The 19,944-nt window shown below is 50.2% G+C and overlaps 1 protein-coding gene across 3 annotated transcripts in view; it reads right to left on the bottom strand.

Annotated features, from left to right (window-relative positions):
• LOC139048017 (uncharacterized) overlaps positions 1-19,944 on the bottom strand; it is a 55,813-nt gene that overhangs the window by 16,010 nt on the left and 19,859 nt on the right. The window contains exon 1 of one of the 3 annotated variants that reach the window (XM_070522357.1): positions 10,068-10,229. The exons of the other annotated variants lie outside the window; for them this stretch is intronic. The gene's annotated coding sequence lies outside the window, so the exon portion shown is untranslated. Of the gene's footprint in view, positions 1-10,067; positions 10,230-19,944 lie in introns of those variants that run through there. 3 annotated transcript variants of the gene reach the window in all.

The raw sequence follows: 19,944 nt of genomic DNA, 5'->3' as shown, positions 1-19,944 counted from the left end.
GCCATAATGTCTGTACTAAGGCGAGATAGCTGTTCTGTTGAAAGCTTACCAGAGGCGAGGGCCTGAGGGGCCCGGCCACCTGAGCCGCCATTACTCGGCGTTTATGGCGACTGGAGTGTACACTCTAACGGCCACTGAGCTGAAATGTTATGTGTCGGAAGCCTTTTGATCACGTTTTCGCGTGAGAACGCAGGCAGTTCTTCCTTTTCAGAGAAATAAAACGCGAAGGCCGTAAAGGTTCCCAGCTATTAGTCGCCTTAGGTGAATTCTTTACGACGCTCACATCCCATCTGAATTCAAATTCCGTTCTCTCAACATTCGTCTCACTTGTACGCTTGCTTCTTTACTTGTTTCTTTTCTTATTCCCTCTGAGATTCTTTTTTTATGCGTCGAGATATATTTTTTTTTTGTCCAGGGCTTTGAAAGAATTTTGCGAATGTTTGGCTCCCCAGATGCATGATCGGAACTGGTAGGTCTGTTATGTACTGCAGCACTTCTTCAGAGAACCGGAACCGCCAAGAATACGCTGGATGCTCAGCATAACCTAAAAAAATTTCCCAGAACCTTGTCAGCACCACATGGACAAGGAAAAGATGCGCATATATTCTCTTATGGTATCATTTCTTCAGTTGGCTTTGCATTTAGGATTTCTGTTGCCACGTGTGCGGCCGCAGAGGCGAACTATATAGCCACGCATGAAGTCACGCATAAAGTCACACATGAAGTCACGCATAAAGTCACACATGAAGTCACGCATAAAGTCACGCATAAAGTGCCGTCGCTGAGGGCCGAACCTACAACGTCCGCGTGAAGCGTGCGATGCACTATACCGATGGAGATATACAACTGGCGGCTGTTCCCTCGTCCACTCTCTTGTCCGCATGTATTAAACCAAGCCCATGGCACTGTCAGCAGCGCCGTACGCGGCCATGGGCGTGGTCACCAGACAGCTATGACCATATCGGAAAGTCAAGCCCGGTGTTATAACGCAGTGTCCCGCGTGATTCGTACAAGTCCTCGGTTCCAGTGTGCCTCTCAGGACGCGTGAAATTGGGCCGCTCTCAATTCGCACTACTACTATAGTCGGCACTCAGTGCAACCACGTGGCGTTGTGTTGGCACTTTGTGACGTGTAGCTTTACGAGGCAGCGAAGCCGTATAGCGAAAGAGGCACATCTTGCGCTGCAAGATCGCAGCTCCCGAACGCAAGTCTTTCTCTCTTTTTTTTTTCATTTTTCTCTGAGGAGAAGGGAAGGATAAGCTTAAGTCAACGAAGGGATCCCGGCATGTAGAGTGGTTAGGAAGGAAATAACCGACGCCTTGATTGCGAACGCGGGCGCATCAGCGAGCAAACATTGCAATAATTACAACGTCTGCTCCAAGGAAGACAACGCTGCCGCCGTGGGGTCGAGCTCCTACAGTTCTGCCTACAAGTCTCGACGCCCTCTGCATCCCTGCTTGGCCATTTAAGGACCCCCTTTCTTTGCACTTAGCCAAGCACATTAAGTTCGCCAAGCGAAAAGCATAGTCCCAACACGCGTCACGGGTAGTCCTAAGTGTTTCCTCTCTCTCTTCTTTTTTTGACGTTGTTGGCTTAACTAGCACGTTTACTTTCTTTCACCTGGAGCGATTTCTCGCCAGCACGCAAACGTCGTTTTATTTGTGGCTTCGAGTAACAAAACGAGAGAGAGAAAGAGAGAGAGCGCTCCTCTTCCTGTTCTGATCTTTACTTTCCGGGACGGGCGTGTTTGTGGCCTCTGATGAATGGGCCCACCTGTGTGAACGAACTCATTCGGCGATCGTGCACCCCTGCCGAACTCCCCTCACCCTTCCCCCGAGGGCTGACACCCTCTCTCTCCTTCTTCCCCCCCCCCTCTCTCTCTCCAGAGAGCCCCGCAAGCACGCTCTGCGGAAGGTAAAACTATAACTTGCGTGCTTCGCACAGCGCGCTGCAATGGGCGCTGTGCCGGCGTCGTCTGTATACTCCGAGGCAGACTGCGTCGCTCTGAAAAGGTGGCTTCCCCGCTGAACCGGTAGCCGTAAATTGCCGGACTTGTTTCTCTTGCGCCGCGCGGCTCCATCGAGCTTTTACAAGCACGATTTTTTTTTCGTATACAGCCTGGCGTCACGCAATCACGTGTTCTGTTTGCCGTCCTAGTTTGTTTCTTTATTGTTTTTATTGCACGCTATAATACCTTGCCTCGCGTGATCGTGAAGCCGGCACGTGCAGGTGCTCTTAGCCTCGAAGGCATCTGGCGTCCCTTTTGTGTTTCTATAAATCCGTGCAGGATTCCGCAAGGTGCGAGGCGTTTTCTCGGATGGCGATCACGCAGCCTGAACTCTGTAGAAGTCAGTATGTTATAGTTTGGAAACAACCACAACGAGCATTTTATTGACCTCTTATTGTACCCGGAAAACATGAAGAAACACGTCGTGGTAATCGCGAGATTAAATCACAATGGAGTTGGCACGCTCTACAGTGGAACACACGTGATAACAGGGGCCTACGAAACCTAACCGTCAACATATCAGCGAAATTATCAGGGCATTCGCAAATAGTTGTTACAAACGGAAAGCCTTGTTTACTCGGTCCTTCCTTCTTATCATGTTTCTGGCAACAACAACAACAAAAAAATCATTTCATGAAGTTACACGTTGCGTAGGATCAAAACAAACACGATTGTACGCGCCTTATGAATCTACATAGCATTTAATTAACTACTGCGCTGCAATTCCGCTTTACATAAATTCCAACATAGGCATTGAATCTGCTTTTCTTTCTTCCCCCTTCCCCCCTTTCGTTTTTTTGTTGACATGGGGCCGATTGTTCAGGGGCTTTATTTTTTTGTTCGCTTTCTTATCCGTTCGGTCGAGTGAGATATCTGCGCTGCACGAGAGAGAAAGGGAGGAGGGGGCTTTGACGAGGCCAATGACGAAAGCATTAAGAACAGCGAAATGAAAAGGACGACGACAAAACACTGCCCATGGTCAACGATCTATGCTTCAAATGAGAATTTCCCACGGCCAAATGCGATGCGAAGTTATGTGACGCACGCGATTTTTTTCCGAGCGTCGTCTGCTAAACCCTTCCCTGATCCAGACGACGCGGATGCTGTGCACTCTGCAGACGTTCGCACACCGGCGGATAGGATCACGCGCCGCTCCTCTGATTGGCCGATTACAGCTCTAAGATTCGAAAAGCCCTGCACGGTTCTATTGGGCGCTCGGACTTTTATGTGGGCCCAGCACGCAAAACTTTCCTCGTTGCACGAGCTCACGGCAGGCTGCAGCCGTGCACACGTCGGTGCACCAACAAAGCCTGCATGCGGTTCGAAAGCGAGCGTTCTTTACACACGAGGCTTGAGACTCTCGGGCCACGCCCACGCGGCGTCTTCCCTTTCCGTGCGCGGCACTAACTTTTTTTTTGTTGTTCCAGAAGGCGTTCGTGCGCGCGTCATGCAAAGCAGCGCGGTGCGCTAACATTGCTGCGATAACGCCGCGGAAGCCGGCGTCGCGAACTATTCGGAGGTCATTACCTGCGCGCCACCGGAGCGCGGTTAATGCCGGCGGAGCTTATAAATTACTCTTCGTACTTAGCGATCGCGAAAGGGGGCGGCATACGTAATTCTGGCGTTCGCGATAAGTGCCGCGGCGTCTGCTCGCGGAAGGGTTAAAGGGCTCCGAGAGCCGGGGAGGTCCCTATGAAGGCGGGCGCAGTGTTCGGAGATTTGTCGTCAGCCTCTTCGTCTCGCGTCGATGAATGGCCGTCGCCCGTGTACGTGATGAATAATTTTAAGCCGGTCTCGTCCCGATGTATGGTCAAAGTATTTTTTTTTCTTCAAAGTTCCCTTCGTTGAGGTGTCAGCGACCTTAAGGCACGGAGACGGATCTATAGTTAGTATACTTGGCCGTCTTGCTTTTTTTCTCTCTCGTTTCGTCGCTATTCAAGTGCCTTAAGATGCAGCGTTAATCCGGCAGGCGCCGAACAGGCAGGCACGCAGGATAGTCCAGTTCCCCGTCCCCTTTGTTATACGTGTGATGGCTTTGAACTCTCCAGGAAGGCCACTGACCTTCACCTCGTCTTTATTGCCCTCGTTTTCTTCTCGGGAGCTTTCTCACCGCTGTTCTGCCGTCGTTAGCTTCCGAGCCATACAGCTAAATTTATTGTTTTTTTGCCAAACAGTTATTACGCAACCTGCCGACCTCACTTTAATATGCAAATTGCTGCTATACATTAAGTGGAAATTTACTCCCTCCACCTGCGCGTGCTTTGATCCGTTCATCTTATATAATAGTGATTGCAGGCATTACGATGCATTTTAGTTTCCGTTGCGAAGTTTCAGCCTATAGGAAATATTGAATTTTGGTACAATCTTTGTCGATGAGCGTAGAGTTGCAAAACAACTCCTGCGATGAGCCCTGCCCTATACGTAAAAAAGCGCGCCACCGCAAAATCATCGCGACTTGCAATGACGCGCTGTTACGTAAAGCAGGGGTCATCGCAGAAGTCGTTTCCTCCTGTTAGTGGAGGCTATACATTTACGTCGTTCGCGCGTTGCAAGAGGAACGTGCAAAAATACTGGCCGCGGTGGCAGAGTGGCCGCATACGGCTTTCTGTTGCCGATGATCACGTGGTAGCGTGTTCGACTCCCCACCGCCGCGGCTGCGTTCTTATTGAGGCGGAACGCGACCGCCACGTTCGAGAGCTGAGCCCACGGCTTCGCGTTCAGGAACAGACCACCATAGCCATAGTCCAGCGCGCGGGTATTATTACTATTACTTATTACTATTTATTACTTATTACTATTACTTACTTTACTATTACTTATTACTTACTTTACTATTACTTATTACTATTACTTTAATACATTAATTGCTTTATTGCTACTAAGTTCGAGGTCCGCGCTTCTGTGCTGTCTCGACTTCGCCTTGAAGGTTTTGCGAAGTGTACCTCTGCTCCTGACATCTGAGAAATCTCCAGGCATTACGGGGAAAAAAAAATGAATTGGCTTAGAATAATACGGAAAACGCCGCCAAGACAGGAAGGGCAGAAAGGGCAACACAGGAAGCCATCTTTCTTATGCTATAGGTTCTTTTCGCGTTATTCCAATGTCTTTATTTTATTTTTTTTTCTGTCAGCCATGCACTGGAAATGTCTAAAATATGCCTAGAAGTTCCACCTATGCCTGGCCTATAGTGCATTGGACTTTGCCTCTAAGTGGAAGGCTGTGCTACGTGCCCCAACGTGCCATGGACCTCGCACGCTTTTTTTGGCGGCGCAGCCAAAAAAAAAAGTGTGAAGCGACACGCTGTGTGGCAGACAAGCGAGAGCTGTGACGTCATGCTGCGTGAGTTATGGAGTGGAAGACAGCGCGGTCACACCGGGGGCAAAGGGCGGGGGGCTCAAAGGGGTGCGCACTGGGAGGGTGCAACACTCTATACGTGTTCGCCCGGAGGAGGTGCGCTGACCGATTCTAGCCTAAAAATTAAAAAAAAAATTCTGCAGTTTTACGTGCCAAAACCACTTTCTGATTATGAGGCACACCGTAGTGGACGACTCCGGAAATTTCGACCACCAGGGGTTCTTTAACGCGCACCTAAATCTAAGTACATGGGTGTTTTCGAATTTCGCCCCCGGCCTCGGCACCGTACGGCGTTCCCTTTCCCTGCTCTCCGCACTTGAACATCTTCTCCATAAGTACACGTAGCCCTCAACGCTGACTGTGTACTGTTCTAAAGCGAGCGTAAACACGGGTGTTTTCGAATTTCGCCCCCATCAAAATGCTGCCGCCGTGCGCGGGATTCGATCCCGCGGCATCGTGCTTAGCAGCCCAACAGCATAGCCACTGAGCAACCACGGCGGGTTCTGGCCCGGAGTGCCCGCCAGGGTCGACGAAGAAGGCCGTGCGCCGACTGCTTGGTCCTCAAAATGCTTTAATTGGAGCCGCGGCGATGTTTCTCTGGTTCAAAAGAATTATACCGGGCGACGAGGATAGCTATAGAGGCTTGTTGGTACGGCATACGCTGACTTTCAACGACAGAGTTATTTCCCGTTCTCGTCGCTATGTATACATCCTGTCTGTGTGTAATATGTGAGTAAAAAAAAAAACTGTTTACGTGTGGTTCCCAGTTTATATTTCGTTCAGTTTTACCGAAATTTTACACGTTATGTATGACGCTTAGAGGATGTATATATAGCGACGAGAACGGGAAATAAATCTGTTGTTGAAAGTTAGCGGTGTGTGTTTCAGATGCGCCTTTCTGTTGTAATTGTTCAGCTTGCGCTGAAACACAATAAGATATACCAGGCGCTCGAGGGAACCTCTCCTCAATGTGACAGGTAATGGAAACGAGACGGCAGCTGGAGGCATTGTGTAACTTTGAAAAAAAAACTAATAAAAAAGAAAGAAAAAAAAAACGCAGGGGACACTTACAGCTGGTGTCCTTAGAGACGTAGGTAACTGTTCCATATGGAGAGGGGGGTTTTGACCATGAGAGCAAAGATCAAGGAGAGATAGTCAAACTGCTGGGCTGCAATAGGTGTAGTTAAATACCCAATCATCACAAGCAGGCTGGGTGACTATCTGCCACCGCCCACTTTCGAAAGGCAATGCCAACGGAAATAATACTCGTCAACTGGCTATTCGAAACAGGTAAAAGAACATAACTGTGGTACGTACCTACAACATAGCTTCAAGCACGGCACACAGACCTGCTTCAGTCACCCCCCTTTTTTAAAAAATCTGCCCTCTCAGAATATTATCTGTGGATGTCGGTACACGCTTCCTGAAAATTGGGTTAAGTACTCCCATTTCTTTCCTTGCGGAAATGTTGTTTCGCGCTGATTAATAAAAAAAGAAGAATGAAAAATAGCTATAGCACAATACTAATAGCAGGCGTGGCCTGAAGATTTTCGACGTTATATACGCGTATGATGGGCTCGGGTGACACCACTGTCTGTCGCAGCCACCGGACGGCGAAGCCAACTCTCGCAGCGAACAAAATTTAGCGTTCCCATATGCGTGCGTGCGTGCGTGCGTGCGTGCGTGTGTGTGTGTGTGTGTGTGTGTGTGTGTGTGTGTGTGTGTGCGTGCGTGCGTGCGTGCGTGCGTGTGCGTGCGTGCGTGCGTGCGTGCGTGCGTGCGTGTGTGTGTGTGTGTGTGTGTGTGTGTGTGTGTGTGTGTGTGTGTGTGTGTGTGTGTGCGTGCGTGCGTGCGTGCGTGCGTGCGTGCGCGCGTGCGCGCGCGCGTGCCCGTGAGGTTGTGTGCCACGCTTAGGGCGTACGCACGTAAGTTCATACGCAGGCTATAGACTGCCGCTGTTCGCATGCCTCGAATGTGAAATACTGCTCCCAGTATTTCGTTCACACGCGCGACGCGGCTGCCTTTGATCCTCGAAGCTTTGGGCGAGACGCGGCGCTTAGAGATATGGCAGGCGCAAAGCGCGTGGGTAGCTGTTTCCACGAAAAGCCGATTCGGGCATCGGAGGTGCGAAGGCGTGGCCGACCTCTGAACAGATTGAGGGGTGGTTGGCGCGAGAGCGCGCTTATCGGAAGGGGAGGGTGGGAGTGGCACCAGTGTGTTCTGATAGAGAGAGAGAGAGGAAAGCGGAAAGGCAAGGAGGTTAACCAGAGTGGAAGATAATCACAGTGTTCTGATAATCTATCAGCGTGCACTGGGAGCTGACGTGCCGCCATGTGCGGTGAAAGCGGACAAGCAGACGATTCCTGCCGCATTCGCCGGAGGTTAAGGAAGGTGTCTGATGGAGGAAAAGAAGAAAAAAATAGTGATATTATTTCTGATCATCGTTAACGACGCATCCGCGCCTTCGGATTGAATCGCTGCTTGCGTGCGCGGGGAACGGGTCGCTCGAAGTGAGAACACGTGGGCGGGACGCGCGTTCTTTTTCTTTTTTTCATTTTTCACCGTGAAACACGTTGTCATATAAAAATACGCTTTCATGACGAAACGTTGGCCTACGCAGCACTTGAATGACGGTACTGAATTGCTTTACATTGGTTACAGTTGGATATCTCTGTTCCTGGCGGCTCGTCTAAAAAACCTCCCTTTTGATCTAAGGCGCGCCTAGCTTTGTCCTAAAGTGGTTCTCTGTGAACGATAAGAAAAGAGGAACCGAGGATCTCGATTTTTATGTTAGTAACAACAGCATGAAACCGACAGACAATGAAGGGAGATAAATGGTTGCGAAAATAACCTTTTTTTCCTGTCTTATTTAAGTCTAAAATCGACTTTGCACGGATTAGCCGGGGCCAAGTGCCGGTGCGGCTTCATCAACCAAACTGGCTTGTCTTAATTTAAAAGACAGCTCAAGAAGCACGACAAACAGTATTGTAGAGCTGTACTCTTCAACTGCAGGTATGTTTTATAATAATGCACGCTCTCACGTTAGGCGCTAATAACTTTTGGATACAAATTGCAGCGCAGTGTTTATGACGTTTTGGTATCTTATGTCGAAACTGAAGGTAACATCGTAACTAGTTTGGTACAGGTGCACAAAAAAAAGTAGATATATGTGTGCCCAGCTACCTTGATAACAGCATAGAGGAACTTCACCGCTCTGTGTTGTGCAGGGTAGCTTGCAGATTAAATGTCGGCTAAAATGAATATGTATTTTTTTTTCTTCCATCTCAAGGAGCGACATGTCGCAATTTGATTGCGCGTTTTCGTGTGCACCATCGTTCCAGCACAATATGTGAGCGTACAATATGTCACGCTTATGAACAAAGACTCGGCAGTGATTCTGTGCGCCGGTTGCCAATTCTGTATCCATGGGTTGCGAACGTGTTTCGAATTATTTCAACCATGGCGAGCCTGGAACTGCGTGTTTCTTTTGATTGCCCTGCTGGAAGCTCTCTGTATACGTACTCACCTATTCATTTATTTTTTAGATTTTTTTGCATTTTTCACCGCTATAAACGTTTGTACGTGTAACTCCTCCATCGGACACATGCTTTATCAACTGTGCCTCTGTGTAACGGCTCTTCTATTGTTTCTATCCCAATTTATTAGGTATAACACGCAATCCGTCAGGCTGGTTGACATTCTTTTGTCGCATTAACTGAATGGCTCTCTTGCCGGTCGGCTTTCACGCAGCAGTGGCTTTATATCTACCGCTAAATTGCAGCGTACAGGGTAGCAAACAACGAGAACAGCGGTTCTCTTTGTTTATTTTCACGTGTCATTTACGGCGTTAATAGACTATCAGTGATCGCGGGGACTAAAAACACGCTTATCGCTAACCTTTCTGATATCGCCACTATAATTTGTCTGTCCTACAGTTCCAGCCCCAGCTTCACTCCCACTACAGAAGCTCCTGCGCGTTGACTGCAGCGAGGACACTAGTAAAAAAAAAAAAGGAGGTGCATTTATTATTGCAAACTACTCGCGATTATATATACTTCTTTTTTCTGGGGGGGGGGGGGGGGGGGCATTTACCAAGGTTAAAGTGAACGTACACTTTAACCATGCACGAACATTACCGAGCGAAGAACTAGACTTATAGCCAAAAAGCAAGGCTGTAATTATAGCAGTCTAGTATAATGAAATCTACTAGCAGTACCACTGTTCTGATAACGCAGTGGTATACGACCTGTAGCACGGCGAAACCCGCGGTTAACAAATAGCACGTGCACATACTGCGGTCAATGCTGGAGTGCGCGACGTTGGGGCAGTTGGGTGTGGCATGGCATCTGCTCAGGTGCGGGACGTCGCAGTACGAAGAGGACAGGTAGAAAGGAAGAGAACACAAGCGTTGACTAACAACAGTAACTTGATAGCAGCGAAGCAATGTATAGCTTTGCCGTTGTTACTGTTGTCACTGCTGTTACTGCCACCAATGTTGCTAGTCAGTGATTGCGTTGTCTCCCTTTTTATTTATTTCTCTTTAACTGCACTCGATTTTGCGAGCTGTCTCGACCCCACCTCTGTAGCACTTTGTCTTCAACACGTGACGTCAAACAGGGCACGTGATATGGCAGACATCTCAAGAAACTATTGTTGCTGTTGATGAGAAAAGCGTTCGAAAAAGCAGGCGGTGATCAGGACTCACGTGGGTAGATACAAGGTAGGACGCGCCGGGCGCACCGCCGCTGTGGTCTTGCGCAATATTACGCGCTCGCACGGGCTTGCACTCCACTCAACTGACCGGGCTGTAGGCGCGACGTTCAACGGACGCTTCGTAACAATGCCCGGCTTGCCACGGCGAACGGGGAGCTGAACAAACACGCACGTCCATGTGGTGCGTCCATTGTAACACACCTCTCTGATCGGCGTCCAGACGTGCGCGCCTTCTGCACGTGTCAACTTCTGGGCTCGGGGACAGCTGTGGGGCCGTTGCTCGTCTTCCGAGTCTCGCGTTTTTGTCCGTTCCCTCTGCGGCTGCCGCTTCTCCAGTTCTCTCTCTCTCTCTCTCTCTCTCTCTCACGCGTAGTTGCGTCGGTCCTTCTCTCCCCCCGGAGTCGCATCATTTTCCCCCCTCTCTCACCGTTTGACGCTTGACTCTGGACGTTGCGTGAGGGCCACGCACCTCGCTCGTTTCCTCGTTTACCTTTTTTTTTTTCGCTTCTTTATAGCCTCCTCGGCTTTCAGAGCTACAGCCTCATTCGTTCGCCTTAAGGACTTTATAGGGCCACGTGCGTGTCATCTTTTCGGCGTCGAAGCAGGTCAGCGGAAGAAACCTCACAGCGCGGCGGCCGAATCCCTGATCGACACCGCGGCGGGATGGGCGCGCGAGAAAGATGGCACGCACACAAATAGAGCACGCTAGCCTGCCGAGGAAGGAACCTTGAGGCGACGCTGTCACGCTGTCCTTTCCGCACTTTAACGCTCCCCCCTCCCCCTTACACCCGTCTTCACTTCCGAGGAATAAACAACGTCGACCTCACGGGGACTCCTAAATATATTACCATGTTCGTCGGATGGAGACCCCGCTCGCCCCCTTCTCCGTGCCGGTTGCCGAAAAGCATTTCACGGCGCTCGTTTGGAATCCAGCCCACCCGGCGAAGGCGGGGCGGCGTGGATGACCTTGTTGCAGCGCGCGTCTTCTCTGCACGCAACGCGAGCTTCCGAACGGGCCGTACTGATCTTCTACGTAATCTGTCGCAGCAGCGCGAAGAGGTGCTTGCTCTATTAGTGCTGTTGTTGTTTACCAAGTGATGGGAATGCGGAAAGAAAGGCCACGATATAAACTTCAGCGACTAAGGATTGCAGAAACAAACAAACACAAAAGAATAGACAAACTGAAGCGCTAGCGGTGTAAAAAGTAAAAAAAAACACTGCGGAGGAATATAGCCTCACTTAAGCGAGGCACTGCGTGCCCCACCATATGCAGATTCAGAGGGCGCTGTATATCAGCGACATGCGTACAGCCGGTCACGGCATGCCTTACCAGAAGAATCTCTATATTGATAGAGCTATTGGTCCGCAGTCTAAGAAAGTGAGTTGGCATTGCCTCGTGCAACACGAAGCATTATTATGTTAGCCGTAACGACGGAACATAAATTTCGCTCTCCCCGTTTTCAAGAAACATATACACGTCATATTCTCAGAGTACCAGCTCGACACAAGGATCACGTTCGAAGCAAGTGCTTCAGGTGTTGCCCTTTTATTGCAATAATAGCTTAAACACTTTATTAGTACAGTGTAAATGTAACCAGATAACTGGTATCGTTTTCCTCTTTGTACTTTGTTCTAGTGTTGCATTGCACACAAGCATCTCCACCGATCAACCACTTGAACTTTCGTTTATTTAACCTTTCTTCGTTCTCTTTATCGCCTCTCTTTGCTTCTGTACAGCCAACTCTTTGCCACCGACTTTTCATTACTAACGTTTAAATTTTCACCCATATTCCTGCTGAGCGAGCATGTACTTTTGATAAAGGTTCCCAGACTCCGGCGCCGTAACATCGTTCGAAAAAAAAAAAATATTGTTCTCGACTCCCGCGATACTTCAGTGGAGCAGGAAGAGGATACCTGCTTAAGCCTCTCTCAATCTGGGTGTTCGTAGTGCGTGATTCTTGGCTCTAGAGCCGCGTGGACGATGGGCAGAACAAATTCGCGTTACGATCGGGGTATCTAATCCCTTCACTGTAATAAGGAGTGACGAACGGATATAATGCACCTGGGCATGTCGCGAAATAGCCCCGTGGGCCGCATGCGCTCCTACCCGGACACCGTGCGACTGCCTATCGATCCACTTTCTTCCCATGCCCCAGTCTACGCAAAATGTTTCTCTTATTCAACCCCCCCCCCCCCCCCCCCATCCTCGATATCTCATCCCGGAAGGAAAGTCACACCTGGTTCCTAGGACCGCGCAACGATCCGGTTTTACATTGCCGGACACAAGGAGGCAGGTTCCCACGAGGTTTGTACGCTAACGATGACAGATGTGTCGCCAGAGGTCGCCAGCTGGTAACTAAGCCGACGCGTTATAACGCAGCGCGCGGTATAGCGAAATCAAACGGACCCGAAACGCCACCTGCCGGCCGCACGGTTCCTATAGGATCAAGAAGGGTGCGCGGCGTAATGACACGGCAGGCGCTTCTACGGGAGTCGTCCCTCTCTTTATCGCGCGGCCTCCGCACGTCCGGCCCTCCAGAGCAAATAACGGAGCGTCGTTCTCGGGTCTCGTCGTTGGCGAGCATTCGGAGGCGAAACCGTGATGCGATAAGCGACTAGTCGATGTCCCAGGGCCCTGCGGCGGGTATTTAAGGGGGGGCGTTCCTGGGCGTTCCGTTGTGTGCGTGTGTGTGTATACGCACGGGCATGCGATCGAGTGCGACCGGTTCCTTCTTTCGTTTTGTTTTTGTCTTTCCCGATCGTTTGTGCGTGCCACTTGACCCCCTCGGCTTTCCAGCGCGGCTTCGTGTGCGTAGTATACATTCCCCGTGCGCCGGGAACGTTCAAGTTCGCGGTGACGGAAGGGAAGGTCGGCGCGTCTGGAACGAACAAGCGCGACCGATTGTCTGTGCGCGTGCGTGCGAGGGGAGAGAGAGAGCGCGCGGCGAGAATTGCGTTGTCTTCCGGGGCCGTTGCCTCGGCGCCCTGGTCGCTCGCGCTCGGTACGCTAGTTTGTTTGCCACTCGCGAGAGCGATTCTCGTTCCTCTCTGGCTTCGAGTGTGACGCGGAAGTTATTCCCGGCCATTCCCAATCGCATCGAGCATTAATCGCCGTCATTGAGAGCGCACTTTGCTCGTGCCAAAGTCAATAGACGTCGCCTTTCTAACTGTCGTCTTTGTACCGAAACAGGCAGTGTAGTCGACAATGAGATTATATACCTTAGCATACTACAGTTTAAATGTTGCGCCTGTATGCTTTTTTTTTTTTGCTGTGTATCATGTCACGTGCACTGCGCGTGCCGCCCTGTTTCTCATGATTGCAATCTGCAGTTGCGTACTAGGCGTATGCTAACAGCCAAGCCTCTCCAGTATTTAGTTGTAATCTCTCTAATCGCCATTAATCGACAGAAGAAGCTTCGCGTACCGCGTCCTGTATAGCCTGGGCCGGTGGCTTCGCGATGAACGCGTTGCCAGCGCTAGATTTTAGTGACCTGGCCTTCGCATTCTCATTGGACTCAAAGTGGTGTTTACCATAATTTTGGAAAGCCCATCATGGTCGCCGTACGAGGACGTCATCCTTGAAAGGTGTTGGAGAAAAGGCTACGAATGTGCATGTTATGCCAGAAGATACAGCGCTTCCGTGGACAAAAATTATCGAGCGAGCTCCCTCGCAACTTCCAGTATACAAGAAAAAAAAAAGCTTATATCGCTTCTTCAAATACCACGAAATTATCTGCGCCTCCCCACCCTGCCCCTAAACTGTGACAGACAAGAAAATGGGCTGTCCCAATCGAACTCTCACACTCTGGATAAGCGAACGATGCGAGTTGAGCAGTATTTCTAACGGCTTCGCAATTCTCGCGCCGTTTACCTGTCCACGCCCGTGAGGAAGGGCTATAATATCGTGCGGGGATGGCGCCGTTAGCTCGTGTGTGTTGAATCTCAAACTGCGCGAACCGCTGCATTGTACGGGCGTATTTACAGGCGATCGTCGGCGCGATGCGTTTTTCGTCGCGTCGCCTTCCAACCGGGGTCGATGCATCAGCGCGCACGAACTCTTCCTTTCTTCCCTGCGAATCGCGTGACAGCCAGTACTCTCGGCACCCCGTTCGCAATCATCACTCGGAGGCGACGGTCAGTCGAGCCAACCAGCTGCCGAGTGCGGAGAAACAGCTCCGAAGAAAAAGAGTCCGCGAGCACTTCCGCGTGGCGAACGCGATCGAAGAACCGCGGGCGCTGACGCTTTTACACTAGCGCGGAGACCCCCACACGACAGGCGACGGTATGCAACGTATAAGAAAGGGCGCGTCGGAGACCGGTCGAGTCGGTCGCGAAGTTCGCCACTTCTTTCGCAACTTCGAGGAAGGAAGGAAGGAAGGAAGGAAGGAAGGAAGGAAGGAAGGAAGGAAGGAAGGAAGCGAGCGAGCGTATGTGCGAAAAAACGGAAGGGCACCACCAGTGTGTATGCGTTACGCACGTGCGAGTTTTCTTCTTTCTCGTTTCTTTTGTTTCCTTTTCTTTTTTCACCCCTTAATACTTCAAGGACGGGAATCGGAGGCCAGACGCTTGGGAAGGTACACGCGTGACTTTTGATGACTGTAATAAAGGAGCCCGCAACGCTAACGTAACGACGCGGCGTTAACGTTGACGGCGCGCGTTTTCTTTTTTCTGCTACGCCGCCACTCGGAATGTGCGTGAAAAAGGTTGATGAACGACGCGCGAGCGAAGGAGGTGGGGAAAGGGCCTGAGAGCGGGAGCGTAGGCGAACGGCCCCGAATGACTTCTTTCCGCCCCTCCCCACTCCCCCCTCGTAGCCCGGGCTTTCCAGCGCGACTCATTCGCCAGTTTTTCCAATGCCAGCTCTCTCTCTCTCTCTCTCTCTCTCTCTCTCTTTACGTCACTCCCTTCAACCATGAGAGAGGAGGTATTTCTCCCCCTCTCTCTTTCGCACACAGGCACGTTTTCCCACCAACCTTGCGAGGAGGGTAAACGGAGTCAGTGGAGCGGAGTAGACGGTATACGCTGCCGTCTTTTCCCCGAGCTTCCTTTCTTTCTTTTCTTCTCTCTTCTTTCTTTGTTTCAAGTTCACGCAACACACGCGGTAGACTGCCTTTTTCCTTCCGTACGGTGCGTCACGGTCACTTCCTATAGCCGCGCAGTCTGTATTGTACTGCTCCTTTCTTCTTTGCTTGTTCTTGCGACCCCGTATAGCTAACGATTGCTGCCCGTCCGCCGCGCGTGTGTTGTACGCGGAGTACGCCGTTGCGTCGTGACAGGTGTTGACAGAGGCACGCTTGTACCTTGTGTCACTTCCTCCCGTCCGACTCTTGTGTTTGTGTGTCTACAGACAACGTGACCTGTCGTCAGGTCGGTGTACACGAGCTCTTCGTTAACTGGTCGCGCAGTACGCCGTAACGGGACGTGATGGTCCGCGCTCGCGATCATCATGATCATCATCGCCGAACCGAATATGGCCCCCGCTCCGGACCACCGAGACGGCGTGACCTGCCGTGTGGTGACGTGGCATATACGCAGTGTACCTGCGTTTCTATACCGGTCGCTCACAGTTCATCTCCGTTTGCCATTACGGTACCCGGTCTCCGTAAGACCTACTCCCCTCCACCCCCTCATCCACATTTATCCCAGTGTCCTCCGTGTGCTTAGAGAAAGATCATCATCATCACTGCCGAAATGCGGTCCTGTGGGCCGTTTGTCGTTAACTATAAGCAAACTGAAGCGTGACCGTACTGCCCCTTGTGATGAAGCGTTCGCGTCAGTGTCCGGCTGTCGGTCCTTGGGGCGTTCGTGACGCGATGCTCATGATGCCGAAGGACCTGAACTTTGAGCGCTGCTTAATCGTTGAACGCGCATGGCTGCCGCTGAATGTTTCTCGAGGCCGCTGACTATATAATGGGACACGAAGTTACGGAAGTAACGTGAAGGCCTTCTATACCTCTGTTATTTTGAATGGCACGTCTACTTGTTAGCGAGGCGTCGAAGTATTGCTGAAAGAGTCGGACACGTATTCTTTGAGGGAAGAGAAATTAAACGAGCGCTGAATCAGGATTACGTTACAATAGCTTTAACATGTCCGTTTAAAATTGTGTTAATCTAGATCGGAATTCATAAACATTTTTGTTCATTATAGCGATTCGCCATTGTCGAGTTGTCTTCGCTAACTACATGTCCAACGTCGCAATTGGGTGACACGTGCTTGTTTACGAACGCGTTATAAAGAGCGTTTCTGTGAACATGGGTCCTGGTTGTATAATTTGGTTGCTTTCTAGGCGCGTAAACAATGTCACAGCACCACAAGCGAACCTCCGAATGATTTTTTTGTATGTAACAAGAGTGTAATGTAAGCTGTCTGCAAATAAAATTATATTACTGCGAGGCGGAGTTCCTCTTGACGCGATGGTACTATTGAAAAGCTGGGGACGCGCAGAGACAAGGTGGCCTCCACCAAGGCGTGCGCTGAGATTGTTCTCAGCTTCCACCGGAAGTCTTTCAGTATTGTCTCACATTGGCAAGCGTCTTAAAACCGTTCTATTTCTGCATCAATCTGGGATTATACTCTCAAGCATGACCATCATGCTGTTTCTTCTTCTTTGCTGGTTGATTTTGCTTAATTTCGTTCTAAAAAATTTTCGAACACTGTACGTTGAAATGAAGACTTTGTTGACTGGCCCTTATAAACTCAAACTTGTAGAAGAATGGAGAGACTGACGTACCTTATCATGAGATTCAACCCGCATATTCATTAGTGTCACCACATTTACGTAATTCGCGCCGGTGCACAAACTTATCGCGTCTTTCCTTGCCCCCACTTCTCTCTCTATCTAATCTTTCAATTGCTCCTTCACAGCCCCTCAGTGTATAGGGTAGCCAAGCAGGCGCATTTCTGGTTAACATCCCTGCCTTCTCCGAGCATGTGTGAACGTCTGTGGCTATTAGTGCAATTACTATTAGACTGCATGCGTCAGCGAACTCACCGCTAATTTCCCTCTTTCCTTCGCTCCTCTCGGTCCCTGTCATCCTTGTTTTCCCTTGTCCCATTCCCCCGGCGTAGGGTAGCTAACCGGACGTTATTTCGGTTAACCTCTCTGTCTTCTGCTTTTCCCTTTCCTCCCCTTCTCCCTCCCTGCCTTCTCTCTTTCTTTCCCGCTCCTCCTACACGTACTCTCTTTACGGATATAATGTAGAAATGATGAGGGATCTATGTCAGCCGCCTATCAACGGCACGAAAAAAAAAAAAAAAGGTTTAGCTCCTTGGATCACATGCAGAATCACAGGCAGAACATTTGTTCAAGTTTGTCAATAAACATTTGTCCGAAAAATTTCTACTGGCACCGTGGCCGAGACCGTTGTCATCCGTGTGATAGTGTAAAGACTCTCAGCAAATTGTTGCAAAAGAGCAATCTGGATTTGATATTTAGAAGAACGTTCGCTGTTTTTGTGTTCATTCGTACAATCAGTGTCATTGTCATAAACTTTATTGCATTTATTCTCCTTCCCCAATGTTCAGTTGCAGGTTTAAACTTTGGTTCAGGCTGACCTCAGATTTTTTCTAACATAATAAATGTTTCTACGTTTCCGCCATGGTGAAACAGTGCTGGCGATAACCCGTGCATACTCAAACACGTGTAACTCAATCATTCGTACATAGTTACGCATTATAGTCAAGATGACAGCCACTTACGAATCTCCAGCCGCGGAAGTTCGTAACATCGGTTGTTTGAGGTTGAACAATAATTCTTGTGCGGTGCTTCTTCGAAAGATTATGCCACCGCCAAGTTTGACCTATATGTTCGATTCGACTTGAGCTGGGTTTTTATCGCGCATACTCCGAACCGCTCAAGCGTGCTCGCTTTCTTTCTTTCTTTCTTTTTTCCAAGATACGCCCAAGCAGGTAATACCGAACTCTCACGTTGGATGCCTCTAACTTCCACTCTTAAAGACGCAAAAAAAAAAAATCTATAACAAATGCGTGTGGGCTCGTCTCTTTATACAATAACAAACAACAGGCTGAGAAGCACACGCGAGGGCTGGGCCACGCCCGTCTTATTTAACGACCCAATTACGCTTTCCTTTTCTATGTTCGATATCCTATAGATATGCGGCCGTTGCTTAAAAGGCGGCAACAAGAGAAATTCCCCTTTCTCCGAAACATTCCCCTTGATCTTACCGACCGTTATAAATAAACGCGCGAGCTTATATATCGAGTTTTTGACACGAACTGGACACTTTGCTGTAGGACTTCCCGGGCTTTTGTTTTCGGGAGGGCAATTACCGATTAGAGGCGCTGGGAACATAATTGCAGAAAGTGATTTGGCACGAAGCCAGTTTCTTCTTTTTTCGTTTTCCCCGTTACATGTTTTTTGAATCTTGCTTTCCTCTCTTCAGACCTAATTGCCCTGATTTCTAGCTCTCTCTTTAGAGCGACGCCTTTCTCCCCGTATCTCAATCGAGGTCATTGCGAAGGGTAGCGAATTTAGAATTGAGATGATAGCTGATATCACGGTTGTAAACGCAGCGACTATAGGAAATCGCTGGGAAAAGAAGGCAGCATTCCCACTGACGTATCGGTCATTAATTTTCGTTTTCTAAGAGGAGGGTATTTTGCCTGATTGTGGTGCGCGCTCAAGATAGACGCTTTCGGATGTGCTAGTCGTGTAACATTTCCGAACGCTGAGCCTCGCGATAATAAAAGGGCAAGACGCAAGCGGATATTTCTTTCTTTTCCCCTAACCTGCCTTACTTACAAACAAGTTGACGCCCCAAGTCGACTACGACATTGCCTTCCTGCAACCGTGGAAAACAACTTCGCCACCGCAATCATGCGAATATCAAGCTTCCGGCGCCTCTGGCTCCGTTGCCCCCAAGTTACACCGTCTGCCTGAACCCGGGCGATACGAGTGCCGACGTCGGTGCAGTCCACAGTTTCACAACCCTCAATAAGCGTAATTAGAAGTTCCCGTCTGTATAGCTCCGGGCAGTCGTAGCGAAAAGACGCGTCACGATGTTGCGAGCCCCTCAAGCTCGTTCGTCTGGCCAATGCCAAGAAGAAAAGCAAGCATTAAAGGCAAGTGTCAATATGCTTTCTGTACGAGTGCGCGCGTAAAGGTCAGATAAACGGTTTCCGGAGTCCGCGAACACGGCTTCCAATTGTCCGCGCGTGCTTGCCGCGCGACTCAGGTGTGCGTGTGTAACGGTGACTAAAAGCCTGGCGCCGACTCACCCTCTATAGAGCGCGGTTGCGTGTCGCGCGTGCTCCATTGGGAACGGCGCCAGTGAAACGTGCTACTTGCCGTACAGCTGTGAGCTGTCCACTTGACCGGTCGCCGTCAGCGGCCTCGGGAAACGCGCGGAATCTTAATGAAGCGCGGCCAAACGTAACCGCGGTGGCAGCCTTGACGACGCGTTTAGGACGTGCCTCCGGCGTACGCGGCGCGGTGACCGCGATCGAAGAGAGTCGGCTGCTTCGCGTGAATGAAGCCGAGTCATACGTGCGTACACGCGCCGCGTTCCGCTTGGCAGGCTTGTTTATATGCGAGCTGTTCGCGTACCACGTGGTGCAGCGTAAGGCCGCGAGGTATGGATGAGCGTACGTGCCTGCGACGGGTCGAAGGCCCGGCTGTGTGCTAGCTCCTGGATGTTTGTGCGCGGCTTTGTCGCAACATACCTTTGCATGATATGTGGTGTACGCGGGAGTTGTCTCGTTTAGTCACGCTCTCTGCGCGGCGGTTGCGTGGTGCGCTTTCGAAGCGTACGCGTGTGCTATGCTGTCCGCCCCGCATCGTATTGTGGGGCCAGTCGGCCGGCTCTTTTCGGTATAATGAATTCGCATGTGGTAAGAACTCGCTATAACG

The sequence above is a fragment of the Dermacentor albipictus genome, chromosome 7 (assembly GCF_038994185.2).
Source record: "Dermacentor albipictus isolate Rhodes 1998 colony chromosome 7, USDA_Dalb.pri_finalv2, whole genome shotgun sequence".
Classification (NCBI taxonomy): Eukaryota; Metazoa; Arthropoda; class Arachnida; order Ixodida; family Ixodidae; genus Dermacentor; species Dermacentor albipictus.
The sequence above is the reverse complement of the archived record's forward strand: the minus strand, read 5'-3'. Positions and strand labels throughout refer to the sequence as shown.